This window comes from Oryctolagus cuniculus, chromosome 6 (assembly GCF_964237555.1).
Source record: "Oryctolagus cuniculus chromosome 6, mOryCun1.1, whole genome shotgun sequence".
NCBI lineage: Eukaryota > Metazoa > Chordata > Mammalia > Lagomorpha > Leporidae > Oryctolagus > Oryctolagus cuniculus.
This window is the reverse complement of record NC_091437.1, coordinates 12,026,145-12,045,194: the sequence shown is the minus strand read 5'-3', so window position 1 is coordinate 12,045,194 and position 19,050 is coordinate 12,026,145. Positions and strand designations below refer to the sequence as shown.

General features: G+C 44.5%; 1 protein-coding gene across 10 annotated transcripts in view; it reads right to left on the bottom strand.

Annotated features, from left to right (window-relative positions):
* The window catches only part of SNCAIP (synuclein alpha interacting protein), a 171,695-nt gene that overhangs the window by 135,091 nt on the left and 17,554 nt on the right, over window positions 1–19,050 (bottom strand). Inside the window, exon 1 of one of the 10 annotated variants that reach the window (XM_051844132.2) lies at window positions 13,017–14,268. The exons of the other annotated variants lie outside the window; for them this stretch is intronic. The gene's annotated coding sequence lies outside the window, so the exon portion shown is untranslated. Of the gene's footprint in view, window positions 1–13,016; window positions 14,269–19,050 lie in introns of those variants that run through there. 10 annotated transcript variants of the gene reach the window in all.

Sequence of the window (19,050 nt, the reverse complement as noted above, 5' to 3'; positions counted from 1 at the left end):
TTTAAGTGTATTTCACACCCCCTTTAGCTTGTGATTCTATAACATAACTGAGGAAATTTACAAAAGACAGGATTCTGGAAGCAGCTGAATTCATGACTGGGTATTGAAGGGCTGGCTACTTGCACCACACCCCAAGTATCTCCTCCAGGTCCAGAGATGAACCTCACATCGCTGGAGCCTGCCTTTTCCCACAGACTCCAAGAGATGAAGAATATTTCTGTTCTTCAAAGGCAGCCCTGGGAAGGCCACAGTTTAAACTGTGGGAGAAAGTCATACAGTTTCAAAGAAAAGTGCAAACTAAGCTAGAGGTTCATTACCCTTGTCTGAATTTAGGCAGAGTTCTTTTAAGACCTGTAATCGGATTAATTTCCAAGGAATTAAACCTAGGTCTTTAAACGGATTTGCCTTTTTATTACACTGAGACAGCTGATAGGCTTAGCAAACTAGGAAATAAGTTATTCCTTTTGGTAAACATAACACTGTAAAAAAAAAAAAAAAAAAAAAGAAAAATGGTCATCGAGGTGCCACGGGCTAACTCACTTCTCGGGATGCGTCTACCCTGTATCAGGGTGCCAGTTTGAGTTCTGGTTGCTCTGAGTTCCCGTCCAGCTCCCTACTAATGTGCCTGGGAGGCAGCCGATGATGGCTGAAGTGCTTGGGCCCCAGCCACACACACGGGAGTCCAGCATAGAATTCCTGGCTCCTGGTTTTGGCATGACCCAGCCCCATCTGTTGCAGGCAGGTGGAAAGTGAACCAATGGATAGAAGATATCTCTTTCTCTCTATATCTCTGTCTCTGTCACCCTGCGTTTTAAATATGGTGAATTTTTTAAAAAATGGCAATGCACTGAATAACACTGATTTTTATATTGCAGCATATGCACTTAAATTTTATGCATTAGCTAGAAAATACCAAAATAAACAGGCAGATTCCTTTCACTGACCAGTATTTTACCCTGACAGCCAAAGCTTCAAAATTTCCTCCCAGGCCAGGGAATCGAGACTGCTCAACCTGTGAGCTCTGTGTACTTCTCTTTCAACACATTTAAAATGTACCCTGTCAGTTTTAGGAGAGACAAGGTGCTGATTATCCTCACTGGCCAGCCAACATACAAAGTAGAAATTTTTGGCACTAGAGATTCTAGTCTTAAATATATCCATCCTCACAGCAAAGCTGGCTATTGAGGCTGAAAAAAAAAAAAAAAAAAAAGAAAAGAAGAAAAAACCAGGAGGGCTGGTGTGCCAGAAATGCATTAAAAAACATTTTTCTTTCCTTTCTGTCCATGATCACTTGATTCGATTTATGAATGCCTAATCCCTGCTTAAGCTTCAATTCTGAGGCACTAAAGCTAATTTATGAAAGCTCTCATGTAAGTAGCCCAAAACCGGCTTAATAAACAGGTATTACTCACCATCAACAAGTGCCTAATAAATTTGTCTAGACACAGCTGATGAGGCAGCAAAATTTACTTCAAAATTTCCACGGAATGACTGTGGGGCCATATGCATATTTGAATGTTTAAATACAAGCATCCATATAGTTTCACCAAAGGGGCCACTGAGATGAGTGCTTATGTGTGCAGGACGAAGCAATAGTAAATACTGAGTATACCACACAATGCTGACACAGCTACGTCCCTGAAGGTCTGACTGACTTTCTAAGTTACTGTCTTTGCCACTGTGAACACTGGGAAAGGCGTTGCTTCAAGGTGTCAACAGCTCTCAACTAGTCATTTTTTACCTGGAGATTCTTGGACAAAATAGTGTTACTGGAGCCTTGCTGGTGAGGGAAAGAGAGGCTTGTGTTGGAAGAAACTGTCACTCCTCTACTTTCGCCAATTTCCACTGCACAGCAGGGTAGAGCGCTACTTACAGTTGGCTCCTGGGTATTTAGTTCATTGTATCTTGTCCTCTCGGCAGCTACCACATGTTTGAGAAGTGAGAAATGCAAAGGAATCCCCATGTTCTCCCCTGAACAACCAAACTGAAACTCGACCCATGGAAAAAATACCTCAGGTGCAACAGGGAAAAGAATCCCCCTCAGTTTCCAGTCCTAAGTAGGTTTCCTACCGCGTCTTTTTCTCAACTGCATGTAAGGGCAATTCATGAGCTCCTGATGACTATAACATATTGTGCTCTTAAAAGGAAAAAGGTAATAATACTTGGCTTCTTGTCAGCATTCCATTTTTTATAGATTATTATATTGTCTTCAAGCTGAGCTGAGTCTGAAATTAATATAATTAACCCCCTCCTCCGCCCCAGCTCAGCTACACACGTCTATTTTCCATTCTCATTCATCTTTTCTCCCTGTCCCTGAAGGCAGACTGGAAGGGAGAGAAACCTGTGTTCAGCGGTCTGACTTTCATTGCAAGCTCCCAGAATTCTGCTACAGAAGCCAGTATCAGCTAAACGTGAAAACAACTTGAGAAATCACAAGAGGCCCTTCACAATCAACCAACCTGAGTTCCATAAATAGCACGTCCGTTTTCTGTTAAAAACGCTATACAAATATATCAAGGATATCAGACAGACAAATGATCAGATAGCGATCTGCCCACAAAGGTCTGAATCAAGACAGGAAATCTCATACTGAGATAGAAATGGGAAAGAGGAAATTTGGTATCCAGTTTGGACCAATCAATAATACAAGACAGAAAGCCAAATGAAACAGGACTCTAACTGCTCCCTCCTTTTTTCCACCTAAAAAGTGCGCATACACAGCTTACACTAGAAAAGTAGCCCATTCAGTGTCCCAAAAGCCAGGGAATTTCACCAAAACATCCAGGTTTTTGTCTGATGTTAACAATCAGAAGATGTGGGAAAAGTCACTCTACATTCCCAAATGACCGCAAACCTAACCACCTGGAGGCCTACACCTCTGAATCTGCCAATCTCCATCACTCCCCACTGCCAATACTGAAGCCCTCCTGGAACCCAAGTCCCTTCCTGGCCGCTGTACACACACAACTTCCTGGCCACAGAGGTATGAACCCTACTAAGGGAGTCTTCAAAAGTTTGGGGTTAAATGGAATTAAAAGGCAAAGTTAATTTTGTTGCAAAAACATCCTGAAATCCATGCATAGCTTACTCATGCTACCCATTTTCCATGAACTTTTTCTGGACCCCTTCTACAACTTTGGGAACCTTGCACTAGAGGCAGAGGTGAGTGTCAATCCTACCATCAACTCAACTGTTTAGACCATGAGAAGTTTTAGGAAATGAGATCTCCCTGGGAGTGGAAGCTCAGCCCTTATGACTTCCTCCACAACAATGAAGCCCCAAAGTCTTTATTAAATTACTGTCCATTATCCATGAAGTCTTTTTTTTTTTTTGACAGGCAGAGTTAGACAGTGAGAGAGAGACAGAGAGAAAGGTCTTCCTTTTTCCATTGGTTTGCCCCCCTCAAGTGGCCACTACAGTCGGTGTGTTGCAGCTGGCGCGCTGCGCCGATCCAAAGCCAGGAGCCAGGTGCTTCTCCTGGTCTCCCATGGGGTGCAAGGCCCAAGCACTTGGGCCATCCTCCACTGCACTCCCTGGCCACAGTAGAGAGCTGGCCTGGAAGAGGGGCAACCAGGACAGAATCCGGCGCCCCGACCGGGACTAGAACCTGGGGTGCCGACACCACAGGTGGAGGATTAGCCTAGTGAGCCGCGGTGCCAGCCCATTATCCATGAATTCTAAGATAATTATGCCACTACTTCTTCTGATTTCACATATCAGAAAAAGGAAACTCGAGGCATTCTTAATTTGGTTCTCATGCACAAGCCTTTATAAACTGTCAGGCTCGGTCCAGTGCTGTGATACAGTAGATAAAGTTGCCTCATGGGGCCGGCACTGTGGTGCAGCAGGTTAAAGCCCTGGCCTGGAGCGCTGGCATCCCATGTGGGTGCCAGTTCTAGTCCCAGCTGCTCTTCTTCTGATCCAGATCTGCTATGGACTGGGAAGGCAGTAGAAGATGGCCCAAGTCCTTGGGCCCCTGCACCCATGAGGGAGACCCAGAAGAAACTCCTGGTTCCTGGCTTCAGATCAGTGCAGCTCCAACCATAGCAGCCATCTGGGAGTGAACCAGCGGATGGAAGACCTCTCTCTCTGTCTCTACCTCTCTGTAACTCTTTCAAGTAAATAATATAAATCTTTAAAAAAAAAAAAAAAGCTGCCTCCTGTGATGCTGGCATCCCATATGAGCACTGGTTTCAGTCTCAGCTGCTCCACTTCCAGTCCAGCTCCCTGCAAATGCACCTGGGAAAGCAGTGGATGATGACCCAAGTCCTTGGGTCCCTGCACCTCCTGGCTTCTGGCTTTAGATTGGCCCAGCTGCAGCCACTATGGCCGTCTGCAGAGTGAACCAGTGGATGGAAGATTTCTTTCTCTCTCTGTCCCTATCTCTCTCTCTCTCTCTGAAACTCTACCTTTCAAACAAATAAATTAATCATTGGAAAATAAAAAACTGTCAGGCTCAAAATAAATTTAAATATATAAATATATGTGTGTGTGTGTGTGTAGATAGAAAATGGTATTGTCATAGTTTTACGACCACATTAATACTCAGAGCAATAAAAAGAAACTCCTAATCTTGACTACCATATCAGCACTGATAATCCAGTTTAGACACTTTAGAGTAACACTAATGAACTACGAATGTGTATTGCTGAGGTGATTCAGTCATTAATGAACACACACAAATCCAAGTCTGTACTTCCCAGTGTGTTCAAATCCCTGTGTCAGCATACACCTTTATCCCCCTTTCTGCAGGTCAAAAGGTGAATATATTGTCATCTGTTGTTGATACTGAAGTCCCAAATACTTTATAACGCAGAGCTACGTGATATGTATCAGACACTGCATCAATCATGCAGAAGAATCTGTTCCATCCAGCTGTTCTTGAAATCCCCCATTAAATTAAGATTTGGCTGAAACTAAAGACAAATGAATAAAGCAATAATTGTTTCAGAAAAAGACATAAACATGTCAGATCGAGATTATCTGTCATTTATGTCACTGCATTAAAGATATGTAACTGAAAATATTACAGTGACTCTCTTTATTCCTTTATTTATTATAGAAATAAAATACAGGAGAATCTGACAACTGTCTTAAAATCCCCTTGAAGTATCCATCATAAACCATTCCCCAATAAAATAAACAAAAGAACAAGAAAATCTTGTCTGTTTTGTTTGTGCTGTCAGAACCAAACCACAGGACACAGAGGCCATAGGACAGTGGATGAACGGTCTTACTTATAACAGTATCCAACACGACCATCATTCAGCCACACTGTCCCAGGAAAGACACAGGACTCAGGCACTGTCCTCAAAGCAGAAGCCCTTAGGATGTCATTCCAATTAAAATGAGTTTTAAAATCACAGGAAAACTCATGCACTTAAAGTGCATAGCCTGGGGCTGGCGCTGTGGCACAGCAGATGAGGCTACTGCCTGCAGTGCCGGCATCCCGTATGGGTGCCAGTTCGGGACCTGGCTGCTCCATTTCCAATCCAGCTCTCTGCTAATGGCCTGGGAAGGCAGTAGAAGATGCCCCAAGTCCTTGGGCCCCTGTACCCTTGTGAAAGACCCGGGGGAAGCTCCTGGCTCCTGGCTTCGGATCGGTGCAGCTCCAGCCGTTGCGGCCAACTGGGGAGTGAACCAACGGATGGAAGACCTTTCTCTCTCTGCCTCTCCTTCTCTCTCTGTGTAACTCTGACTTTCAAGTAAAATAAATACATCTTAAAAAAAAAAATAAAGTGCATAGCCTTATATATTTCCTAATGGGCACTCAAAATGATTTCTTTCTATTCCTTTCAGAATTTCATCACAAATAAAACGATTTTAAAACAGGAGCCTTGAAAGACCGACTGGTTTGTGTGCGTGCAATTGAGTCTACACATGTTTTTCTGTTTCCCATGTCAATCCCACTGATGGGGAAATTGAGCATGAGAGTTGGAATCAGCAGACTCAGGCTTCCCTGTGACCCTCACCAGTGACACTGTGCAACCTGAATTTCCTTCAGCTTCTGATGCATCTACTAAGTGGAGATACAAGTACATGGGCAGAAGGGCCCTGATTTCATGAGATGCTGGGCCACTGCTATCAGCACTGTGGTCTTGATAGAGCAGGGATAAAATTCCTCCTTTTCAGGGACAGAGGCTGTAGTCAGGGTCAAGAGACCAACTACTAAACCTGACTACTAAAGCAGAAAACCTCTGGTTCAGGTTCCAGTCTGCAATGGACAATTCTAGGACCAAGAAATAAGGCTTTTCATTGTAGCAAACATGGCTTAAGAGTCATGACCGTACCATTAACTAGCTCTATATGACCTTGGACAAGTCATTGACCCTCACTGATTCTGCTTACTCAATGAAGAGTTGGAATAGCAGCACCTTCCTTGTAAGAAAACAGTGAACACTAAATAATAAAATATGTTAAGTTCTTAATAGAGTGCTAAAGACTAAAAGTGCCTTATTTTATTACACACACACACATACACAGGTAACTAAACATGTTACTCCCTCCCCTTTACTACGTAAAAAGGCTTATCTTCAAATAAAATTTCTCCTAGATTGATTTCCTTTGTAAAAGAATGCTTCTGTGATAAAACTATATGTAACTTAAATGTCAATAATAAAACATAGATAATACTTTCCGTTGTTCCATTTCTCTCTTAAAATTGGCAGATATTCCAGCAGGTGGGCACAGAGGGCATCAGTGCATGTCTCCAACACCCCCTTTCAAGACTAAAGGACTCACTGCCCCAGCTGATGGAGCAGAGGATTTCTCAGGAATTGCCCCTGGCTGGAGAGCGCCACCTTCCTGGCCCGGGAGACACAACAGCTGGGTGGCAAAGAGTCACACAGGCCAGGCCCCTTGCTCTAACTTACTGAGGGACCCTCCTACCATCAGAGCTCTCTGTTAGTGAGCTGAGACCTTGGAGGATGTGACAATGGAATCCAACTTCTCCTTCCACCCACTGGGGCTACCTCCCCTGGGGGCTGGGCCTAAGAGGACCTCCTAACAAAGTTCCCGTACATGACCTTTGTACTGGAGAACCTGGAGTCCAACAATGAGAGTGCAGAGAAACTGTCCACCAAAACTGGGTATATGACAAAGCTCATGGCAGCCAGGTTCCTGGTACAGTCACCACTAAGATACCTTCTATTTTCCATAAGAGCTGGTGCACACCTGCTTGTTCTACAATGAAAGGGGTACTTTTGATTTCAAAAGATGACAGGAAAGCTTGGTTTAGCCCATTTTATCACTGAATCAAATGTCTAATTAAACTGAGTGGATATTTTGACACTGTAGAGACAAAAACTTAGAAATGTCTCCGGAAGAAATCTGTCTTTTTTTTTGGGTCTTGGGTTTTGTTCATCTCAAACTTCTCCATCAAACTGCTTTGCAGGGCCAGCATTGTGACGCAGTGGGTAAAGTCTCTGCCTGTAAGGCTGGCATCTATAAGGGTGCTGGTTCAAGTCCTAGCTGCTCCTGCCAATCCAACTCCCTGCTTAATGTGCTTGGGAAAGCAGCAGAAGATGGCCCAAGTGCTTGGGCCCCTGCCACCCATGTGGGAGACCTGGAAGAAGCTCATGGTTCCTAGCTTCGGCCTGGCCCAGTCTTGGCCATTGCAGCCATTTGGGGTGTGAATCAGCAGATGGAAGATCTCTGTCTCTTCCCAAACTTTGACTTTGAAATAAATGAATGAATCTTTAAACAAAACAAACAAACAAACAAACAAAAAAACCAAAGTCACTAAATCCCCATATATGTAGTCAACATCACTTCTGCCCAGGGACCTAGATTGGAGGAAAATCCACAAGCTACTGCATGCATACCTGTAATTCATCTCTGTGGTGGTGAGGAGGTAGATGTGCTAACAGGCAGTTAGGTCTGTCCAGGTCAGCCTGAGGAAAAGGGGACATCTCTTTAAGAGAGTGCAAAATGCTTGCTTTCTCCCCCAAAGCTATCTGTAGCAAGATGAGAGTGCTGAATCCCACTGCACGCTTCTCCCCAAGGTGTAAGTGCCAAATCCCTCTCTTGATTTTCCGGTTTTATCACAAGAATGGCTAGAAGTAGTGGTTCTATCCTTCAGAGTCTTGGTTTATCAGGAGCATATAAAGAAGCTCCCAGTCACATCTTTCTGATGGCTTTTTGCTTTATCATGAGCAGGCTAGACAGGAGAGACAGGATTACGTATCCAGCCTTTTGATGGGTTTTGTCCCAATCTTCTGACCGCTGTTCTGCTTTTTTCCCTCAAAACCGTGCTCAAGACTCCAGTTCCATTGGTTTCTCGGTTCTGCCACTCTTGGAGCCGCCCTCCGAGCCGCTGCAGCAGCATGTTTCTGACTTAGATAAATCTTTCTTTGCTCACCGCTTGTCCACGTGGAAATTCTTCTTTCATGTGAGACTAAGAACCAAGGTCACCTTTCTTTGTGGTCATCTTGCCCATAATAGTGGTGACAATACATATTTTATAATCTATTTAATGTAGACTACTGCAAAATTGCAAAAATAAGTATATTTTATAATATTTTTCAGTGGCAGAACTTTTAAAATAAACAATTTTTTTCTCCTATGAATCTATAGTTTTCAATGTAAGCTTCACCATTAAATCTTTTCTGTAATCCACAGTAGGCAACCCCACCCTGAATCTCCCCAACTGACTTCCACTGATATGAATGTGGGCTCCTCTCATACATCACCTGTCTCTATGAGCCTCTAGTATGGATGATGCAGGTGTTGACCTTGAACGGCCACCTGTCAATTCATTCTTTCATATTAGCAGCAGCTGAACTCTTGAAAATGCTGCTACTTTGTTCTCACTCTTGTTTGAAAGAGGCAGGACAGTGTCATCAAGAGCATGGACTTGTATCTGAAGCTCCCACCATTCAAGAATTCTTGCTGGGCCTCTTGTCAGCTGTGTGACTTCAACAAGTCACTTTATCTATTTGCTTAAATTTTTGACTAACACACAATACTTGGGTGATATTTCAACATGTATACAGGATACAATGACCAAATCAGACAATTAGCATTTCCATTTCTTTATCGTTTCTGATTAGAGCATCCAGGCAGCTCTTTTCCAGTTCCTCACTCAGCATCTAACACATTGGTGTGAAAGTACGTGCCCCACTGAGCTGTGGAACACCAGAGCCCGCTACAGCATTCTAACTGTCCATGGGCACTCGTTGTCTAGCTGCCCTCTCCCCCTCCCCCAACACTTCCCAGCCTCTAGTAATCACTCTTCCAAGCTCAGATAGACTATTTTTAAACTTCCACACGAGAGAGAGAACATGTGGTATTTGTCTTCCTGTGTCTGGCTTACTTAACATAAGGATCCATCAATTTTGCTGCAAACATCAGGATTTCATCCTCTTTACGGCTCCATCACATTCCATTGTATACACACACAGCACATTTTCTTTATCCATTCATTCCATCGATGGATACCTAGGTCCATACCCTGGCTCTTGTGAATAGTGCAGGTGCCTCTTTGATAGGCTGATTTCATTTACTTTGGACAGATATGCAGAATTGTGATAGCCTGGTCACATGTGTCTACAGTTTTCTGAGGCACCTCCGCCCTGTGCTCTCCATGATGCTGTACTAATGTGCACTCTCACCAATTGTGTATAGGGGTTCTGTTTTTTTCCATGGTCTTACTATATTAATATTTTTTGATAATGACATTTCTAATTGGAACGAGATAAAATTGCACTGTGGTTTTGATGTGCATTTCCTTGATGACTAATGATATTAACCATTTCCTCATGTATCTGTCACCATCTGTGCGTCTTCATTTGTGAAATATTCAAGTCCACTGCCCACTTCCTGACTGGAGTGTTCATTTTGTGGTTATTGAGTTCCTTCATATTCTTTCTCCCATTCTGTTGGATGTCTCTTCACTCTACTGACTGTTTCCTTTGCTGTACAGAAGCTTCTTGGTTTGATATAGTCCTATTTGTTTAGGTGTGCTTCTGTTGCCTGTGCGTTCAGGGTCTTATCAAAAAAAACTGTCACCTGTACCAAAGGACTGTCACTTCAATAACTGGTACTGGGGATTAAAAAAAAAAAAAAAACTGGGCTGATGCCGTGGCTCAATAGGCTAATCCTCCACCTGCGGCACCAGCACCCCGGGTTCTAGTCCAGGTCGGGGCACCGGATTCTGTCCCGGTTGCCCCTCTTCCAGGCCAGCTCTCTGCTGTGGCCCGTGAGTGCAGTGGAGGATGGCCATTGGAGGGTGAACCAACAGTAAAGGAAGACCTTTCTCTCTCTCTCTCTCACTGTCCACTCTGCCTGTACAAACAACAACAACAACAACAACAACAAAAAACTGGATATCCACATGTAGAAGACTGAACCTGGGGGGCCACTGCCATGGCATAATAAGTTAAGCCTCTGCCTGTGGCACCAGCATCTCATATGGATGCTGGTTCAAGTTCTAGCTGCTCCACTTCCAATCAAGTTCCCTGCTAATGGCCTGGGAAAGCAGTGGAAGATGTTCCAAGTGCTTGGGCCCCTGTACCCATGAGGGAGACCCAGAAGAAGCTCCTGGCTCCTGGTCTGCCCAGTTCCAGCAACTGAGGCCATTTTGGGGGTGAGCCAGAGGATGGAAGACCTTCCTCTCTGTCTCTCCCTTTCTCTGTCTGTAACTCTGCCTCTCAAATAAATAATCTTAAAAAAAAAAAAAAGGCTAAACTTGGACAACCCGTCCCTCAACATCTCATCCTTGATGAAAATCAACCTAAAATGTGTCGAAGAGCTAAATTATAAGACCTAAACTACGAAAGTACTAGAAGAAAACACAGGGGAAACACTTTAAGATATTAGTATGCCAGTATAAAATTTTCTTCATTTATTTTTCATTTGTATCGTGGAGATCTTTATCATACTAACCACCAGGCTATTATTATGTAGATGAAATAAATTAACATATGTAAAGCATGTAGGAAAGAGTCTATGTGAGGCATGCACTTGCTATTTAAGTTTTTGCTACCTTAAGTTTGCCATTTTGTCTTTGTTTCTTCTGAGGTCATCTTTTTTTTTTTTTTTTTTAAGATTTATCCATCTATTTATTTGAAAGGCAGAGTCACAAAGAGGCAGAGGCAGAGGCAGAGGCAGAGGCAGAGGCAGAGAGAGAGAGAGAGAGGTCCTCCATCCACTGGCCCACTCCTCAAATACCACAAAGGCTGGAGCTGGGCCAATCCGGAGCCAGGAGCCAGAGGCCATTTCCATGTCTCCCACGCAGGTGCAGGGGACCAAGCACCTGGGCATCCTCCGCTGCTTTCCCAGGCCACAACAGACAGCCAGATTGCAAGTGGCGCAGCGAGAACTTGAACCAGTGCCCACATGGGATGCCGACCCTGCAGACGGTGGCTCCACCTGCCACATCACAGCACCGGCCCCAAGGTCCTCTTAGAATCTCTTTGGGGTACCACACCTGCTCTGCCAGCCCCTCAAGTTGCTGCTGACTCTTCCCTCCTCACCTCTTCACAAAGCTCCATCTCTTTCTTGTGAACTGTCTTCCCCATCTCCACCACAGTGTGCGCTCTATTTAACCAAGGCTCCCAACACCTGATCGCCATGTGTCCCCACACATTTCAGCCCACCGAGGCCTATGCAGTCAGCACGTGAAATGTAATTTACTGGCTCAGTCTGGCAGAGACATCATCAACATCTAAGTACTCAAGGAAAATGGCAGAACAATATAAAATGCAGTTCGTAATCACATATGAACTTGAATTTTAGAGTCCACTGCTTTTCTGTAAATGATGTATGGGTCTTGCCTACAAAGTGCCTTTATTTCTACTTCAACTAATATCATCAGCAACAGCACAAGCTCTGGTTTAAAGAGTTCCTAATATTCTTCAGGACTGGGTGAGGTGCCCAGGGAATTTCAAAAAGTTCATGCAAAAATGGAATTAAGAGAGAAGCTAATTACGACGTAAAATTTTTGAAATCATACATGAGGGTCTTCAGAAGGCTCTTTGAAAATGCATATTATTAAAAAAACTGTGTGAATTTCAAATTATTTTTCTGTACCAAAATACATCTATCCTTTAATTCCATTTTCCATGAACTTTTTGAAGTCACTGTAACTCGCTTTTAAAACAGCTACTATGTCTTGGCTCTGCAAGTGAGGCAGTAGTAAAACCTAGTGGGAGTCAATAAACTGAACAGATAGGAGTGGGAAAATACCTAACCAACAAATAGGTTCCGGAATAAAGTGACATTTTTATAGTCACATTTTTTAACCATAACAGCACTTCAATGGTCTACATTATAGTATTTCAATTTAGTCATTTATCTGAAAATGAGTTTTATCTCGGCTCATAAATAAACAGTGACATCCTGGCAATTTGAAAAGCTCAGCTTCACCTTTCGCTGCAAAGCTCCTCTTACAATTACAGAAACACAGGCCCTTTTGAGCCACGTTGCTTCGTTTCTGATTTATGGCTTCTATCTTCTTGCTAACCTCTTTCTGCAAACCACACAAAGTTTGTACAAGCTCAGCTGTTTCTTTCTTATTTCTGATCTTAATGGGTTATTTTCTCCCTAGTGGCCATGTCTCTCCAAAGAGGTTAGAGAGAAAGCATTCTCCCTTTCAGTTCACTACATTCTGTACAGTGCCTTTGTGTGTCCTCGGCCTGGGACAAGTAATGCACTTCCCTTGAAGGCTGGCCACGTCTTCCAGAAAGCCCTGGTTCTCCGTCCCTGCTCCTGGATAACTGTTGGCTGCTCTTCCTCCTCTCCCTCTTCACCTCCAGCAGGTGCCCTCAGACACCTGAGAGGGGAAAGTGCGCATCAGGCTGCTTTCTCCGCCAGTGCTACTGTGCCTGCCTAGTGGGGGTGGCCCTTGGATGTTCACCCCAACGTCCCCCATAATCTAGCTGCAGCTCTAGCTCCTGTCACACGTACCACGGCACACTGGAGACGTCTTCTATGGAAGTGAACTTCACTGCAGGGAAATCTGTCCTGTTCAAGGTCCAACGGGATGAGGTAAGTGCAGACTTGCGAGTCCTCCTCACCTGGAGCCAAGCATTACGCACTTGGCAGGTGTGCCTCCAGCCTGCCTTCTGGGTTACTGCCAACGACGTGTTTCACTGCAGATGGATTTTCTTCTCTGTGCTTCATTATTCCTGCTAGTTTGGAAGGTGGAGAGAACTGTATTTTATTCCACCACTACATAAAGATTTTTGTAAAAATACGAAATGATGCTGACGTTGGAATAGTAAGTGAAAAATGCCAGAATCAAAATAATAAATCCAAGATTGCATAATTATAATGAACAAATCCATGAAGTAGAAAACACTTCCAATGTGAAATCATCATCTCAGCATAAGAGAACTTTTGATTTTTCTACTGATAATTCTTTACATTTCCCAAGTTTCACTGTTTATTTCTGGTCAACGAGTATTATTTTAGAATCAGCAAACGCAGTGTTCACAAAAACACATCTCCACGGTAGCATCATCTGGTTAGGACTCTCCATGAGCACAGGCCTACAGGAGGGTACTGCCGAACATTTCTGCAGGGCGCGGTTCAGTGGTTAAGTCACTGCTTTGGATGTCCCCACTCTCTACTGGACTGTCAGGTTCAAGTTCAAGCTATTCTGCTTCCAATCCAGCTTCCTGTTAATGTACTCTGGGAGACAGCTGATGATGTCTTAAGTTCTCGAGCCCCTGCCGCCCATGTGAGAGACCCAGATGGAGTTCTTGGCTCCTGGCTCCAGCCTGGTCCAAGTCTGGCTATTGAGAACTTTTGGGGAGTGTCCCAGTATGTGGAAGACTGTGCTCCACCTTTTTGTCTGTCTTTCAAACAAAAGCAAAGAATAACAAGTAAAATTCTTTTCAAATAAAAAGTTTGCACAAATACAGAACTAAAAGACAAATTTATTTTGGTGTAATTTTTAAATCCTTTCATTGTTTTTTCATAATACGTACTACACGGGTGAGGGTCGGAGGGGAGACAGAGAGAGATCTTCCATTACTGGTTCACTCCCCAGATGGCCACAAGCACCGGAGCTGGGCTGATCTGAATCCAGGAGCTTCCTGCAGGTCTCCCACATGGATTCAGGGGCCCAAGCACTGGGGCCTTCCTTCACTGCTTTTCCAGGAGCAATAGCAGGGAGCTGGGTGAGAAGTGGAGCAGCTGGGACTCGAACGGGCACCCATATGGGATGCCAGCATTACAGGTGGCAGCTTTACCCACTACGTCATAGCACCAGCCCCTATATTAAGTACTTTTTTAAAAAAAATTTATTTATTTATTTGAAATTCAGAACTACACATAAAGAGAAGAAGAGGCAGAGAGAGAAAGAGAGAGAGAGAGAGAGGTCTTCCATCCGTTGGTTCATCCCCCAATTGGCCACAACGGCTGGAGCTGCACTGATCCAAAGCCAGGAGCCAGGAGCTTCTTCCAGGTCTCCCACATGGGTGCAGGGGCCCAAGGACTTGGGCTATTTTCTACTACTTTCTCAGGCCATAGCAGAGAGCTGGATGGGAAGTGGAGCAGCTGGGACTCAAACCGGTGCCCATATGGGCTGCCAGCAGTTCAGGCAGCAGCTTTATTCGCTACACCACAGCGCCAGCCCCATATGTACTTTTAATAACTCTTTGAATATCCCTCTCCCAGCATATATGAATTTCCAAATTTTTTCAACAAAATAAATGACATTTTAATTCCTTTTTCCACACATTTTTTGACATGCTCTCATCTGTAAAAATATTCTCATTCTTCATTCACACAGAATTCCTGCTGTGGGCCAGGCAGAGTTCTGGGTTTGATGAATTCAGCAATAAACCAAGGACAATCTTGCACTCCTCAGCTAACATTCTGGTGGAGGAACTTGACAATAAACAACAAACACCAGGTATGTTACGTTGGAACAAGTGCTACGTTGGAACAAGAGGTAGAGGCAGAGAGAGTGACAGGGAAGTGACAGGAAGTGACAGCAATGTGTCCAAACTGAACAGATCACAAAGGTCCAGGAAGACAAGCAGCCACAGAGGCAGACGGAAGGGCCTCGCCCGGCGCTTGTCATCCATTCACTGTTTATTGTCTGTGAGGTAGAGCTACGGTCTGCATATTTAGGTCCCTCCCTACTGGCCACCAAATCCATACGCTGAAGCCCAACCACTAATGAGCTGGAGTTTTACCAAGGTAGGGTCCTCTGGGAGGTCACCAGGTCTCAAAGGATTACTGCTTTCCTAACAGAGGCCAGATTCGTGCCCTGACCCTCCCACGACAAGGGCATGGTGAGAAGCAGCCTCCGGGAATTCAGAAGGGAGGCCCTCAGCACACATCAAATCTGCTCGTGCCTTGACTTTGGACTGTAAGCCTCCAGAACTATGAGACCCAAGTCTCTGTTGCTTACAAGCCACCCGGTTCACAGCATTTCATGACAGCAGCCTGAACAAAGACAAGATCCACTCCCAACTCCAGCTTCCTGCTAATGCGCATCCTGGGAGACATCAGGTGGTGACGATGACTCAAGTGGTTGGGTGCTCGCCATCCAGTCATTAAATAAATGATTTTTAAAAAAAATTTACAGGCAATCCTCCTTCAGCATAACACTTTTACCTTAAAATATGCAGAGGCCAATTTATAACTCCTCAATATACCTGAAATGGTGTAGTTTAAGGATTCTTCTTGTTAAGATATTTTACTAACTGCCTAAAATAATGAATGGAAAAGGGGCTGCTGAATCAATGGGCTTGAGATTTCCCACCAAATGGGACTAATGTAGAGACTGTATTGCAACATACTGTGTGCATTACACGTTCACCACTAACATGTGCTCATCTCATAAGTTTTTCCATGAATTGTGTAGGGAAACCAAATGCACTTAGGCTGCACTTTAATGAGTGTAAGGTTCCTCGGGGGTTAGGTCAATGTCAGTACACACAACTGTGGTTTTTAATATAAAACAAGGCAAATATAACTCATCTCTACAAAACACGAGAGCCCGTAGAAAAAGCAAGCTGAAGCACAAATGCAGTAACTGCTCACTTCCTTATTACTGCCAAGGAATGAAGCCGTGTGTCCACATGGAGGCTGGCCCACACTTCATCGAGCGCTTGCTACAGCCCATTGCGCTACAGTAGCGTGTGCTTTTCTTTTTAATCCTTGAAAACACCTTACAAAGAATGTACGTCCACTTTAGAGGTTAAGCGATTTGCTCCAAGTCCTACAGCTAGCAAATGCTGAGCAAGGATTCAAACCAGCACCCCGATTCCACGGTCTACACTTCATGAAAAAATAAAAACACACATTTGAGAGACAGGTGGAGAAACAAAGGAAGAGAGCTGGTCAGGCTGAAGCCAGCAGTAGGAACTCGATCTAGGTCCCCCACATGGGTGGCAGGGACCCAACCACCTGGGCCATCACCTACTGTCTCCCAAAGCATGCATTATCAAGTAGCCAGAACCAGACTGATAGGGGTGACCTGGCCATCTGAACCACTCCCTGGAGGTTCACACTTTTACCTACCTTTGACCACTGCTCTCACTAACGACCCCTGAACTTACGATTACTTTACCTGAAGCTGCGTTTTTGAGCAAAAGAATGATTGAACGTATATAATATTCTTTCATATGTACCTAAATAATTCTGAACCTAATGTAATGATCTAAATGTACCTTTAAAATTCTAAATACAGTCATGTGCTACACTGGGATGTTTCATGCCATGACAGCCCACATGTATGACAGCAATCCTGTAAGATGATGTAGCAGGGCACACATAGGGCACACACGTGGCACAGCGGTCAGGACACCACATGGACCAGCTGCATCCCATATCATAGGGTGTGGGCTTGAGTCCTGGCTCTGCTCCGGATTCCAACCTCCTGCTAACGCACACCTGAGAGGCAGTGGTGATGGCTCAAGCACTTGGTGTTAGGGAAAAAGGACACCCCCCGCCCCTTTTCTTTAGCTCAGAATAAAATGTACAGTCAGCTAAATTGTTTTTTTTTTTTTTTTTTCCTTTGTGAGGCCTCTTTTACAGAAATGTCACACCTGCTTCTCCTTAGAACACAGCACCCTGCTTTATTTCCTGTCTGGCTGATGAAGGCAACCGCGAGGTCTGTCAGATGCCACTACTGCTGGTTCTGCTGGGGCAGCTGCAGGCCCAGAATATTTGAACACTCTCTGCAAGCCCCTCAGTGCTGCTGCTTCCTCAAACGGCCCTTCACAGCCCTTCCTCTGCCAATCCATTTCTGTAAAACCAATCCTGGTTGCCCCGTGTACCTTTGCCTACTGAACACCCGTCACCCGGGTCCCTGCCACCCAAAGGGAAAACCTGAACTCTTGGCTTCAGCCTGGCTCAGAACCAGCCACTGTGAACACACGGGGAGTGAAGTGGCAGGGGGAAGCTCTCTTTCTCTGCCTTTCAAGTAGAAATGAATACAAATTTTTAAAAGTATGCTGCCTAATGACATCCCAGCCACCTCAGTTTGCACGAATACACCCTGTAATGTTCACACAATGACGCGACCACCTCCTGAAGCATTTCTTGGGGTATTCTCTCATCCAGCGACGCATGACAGTGTATTTTTAAAAGCCATGCAATTTTGCTTTCTCATGACATATCTGCTTTTCACCTGTCAGGCTGTTGCCACATATGGCTATTTCTTTTATGTTCTTAGATGGCTGTTCCTCTCATTTAATAAGCCTGTTGCATCAAAGCTTTTTAATTTGTAAGTTATGTTTGACAAGTCCCTCAATGAATTCTAAGGAACACTTGCTGGGCCATCCAGCCATCCACCTATCAACTTTAGGAACCACCTTAATAAATTCTGCTTGATTTCTATAACCTCTGCCCCAGCACAGAGCTCTTTGAAGTTCTCACTTGTGTTGCTAAAATACTGTCCTGACAGGACCCCTTAAAACAAACCTCTTGCTAATCTTCGTATTTGCACATTACCTTTCCAAAGCACAGCCTGATTTTGTTTTTCCCTTTTAAAGGCAATGCCCATGTAAATAAATGAGCACCGTGCGGATCTATAGTAAGTGCTCAGTAAACACCATGGCTCTGGTTGTAGCTGCGAAGCTCCGCGTGGGGAATGCAGAAGTGAAAGAAAGGTGGCATGCTGTCTGGCACTGAAAGGCCTGCAGTCTGGCTGACCGAATAACCCATCACCACGCCTAACCTGGATGCAGGCAGAGGCCAGGAGAAAGGGGCTGATGCGGGGCAAGGCTGAGAACAGGGGCAGGAGCAAGAACAGGAAGATGCCTCAGAGACCAGCACACTCTGGAAACCCCAGGAAGCTTCCAGCCATCCACCACGGCTGGAGAAGGGCCAGGGTCTGGCCTGGGCTTCACGAGACTGGACAGGTAGGCAGCGAACCATGAGTCCTCTTACTGAGGACTTTGGAATGAGGACTTTATAAACCTTCCCAGCAAAGTCATGGATGCAATCATGCAAACTTTAGAGAGATCAACAGAGTAGCAGGGCAAGAACTGTTCAGAAAGCAGTGGAATTGGGTTAAGAGAGTCCTACAGTGATGATCAAAAGGGAAAATGGTGACAACCTGCATAAATACACTAGAAATGGGGACAGAAAGGGAATTATAAGGATGAGAGTAACTTAATAAACAAGGCCTAATGAGGGTCTGGATGTGGGAGATATGGCTGGATTCGACAGAAGGAAGTGCTACTGATAATTTCCTTCGAAGCTGGGGCCATTTAAGAAGCTAGAAAACTGAGACAGAGCCATGATTTTAAAAGCAAGCTGACAAATTCACACTGGAGGTACAGACTCTGTGAGAGCTGACTGAACAAAGATTTCCAGCCCCGTGCTCGAGGTAACAATCTGGAAGTCACCCACACAGATGACAGTGTGAGTACAAGGACACAGGATTATTTATAAGCATCATTCATTGAAAAAGATATATAAGATCCCCTTTTCCATAGTGGGAAATGGATCAAGGTTTGGCTCCAACCATCCGTTTACCATTATCTCCTGTCACTCCACGCCATATATCTTACTGTGAAATCACATCGAAATACTTACAATTTCCCAAGTTCTGTCAGACCCCAGCGCTCTCCCCTAAATCTTCTT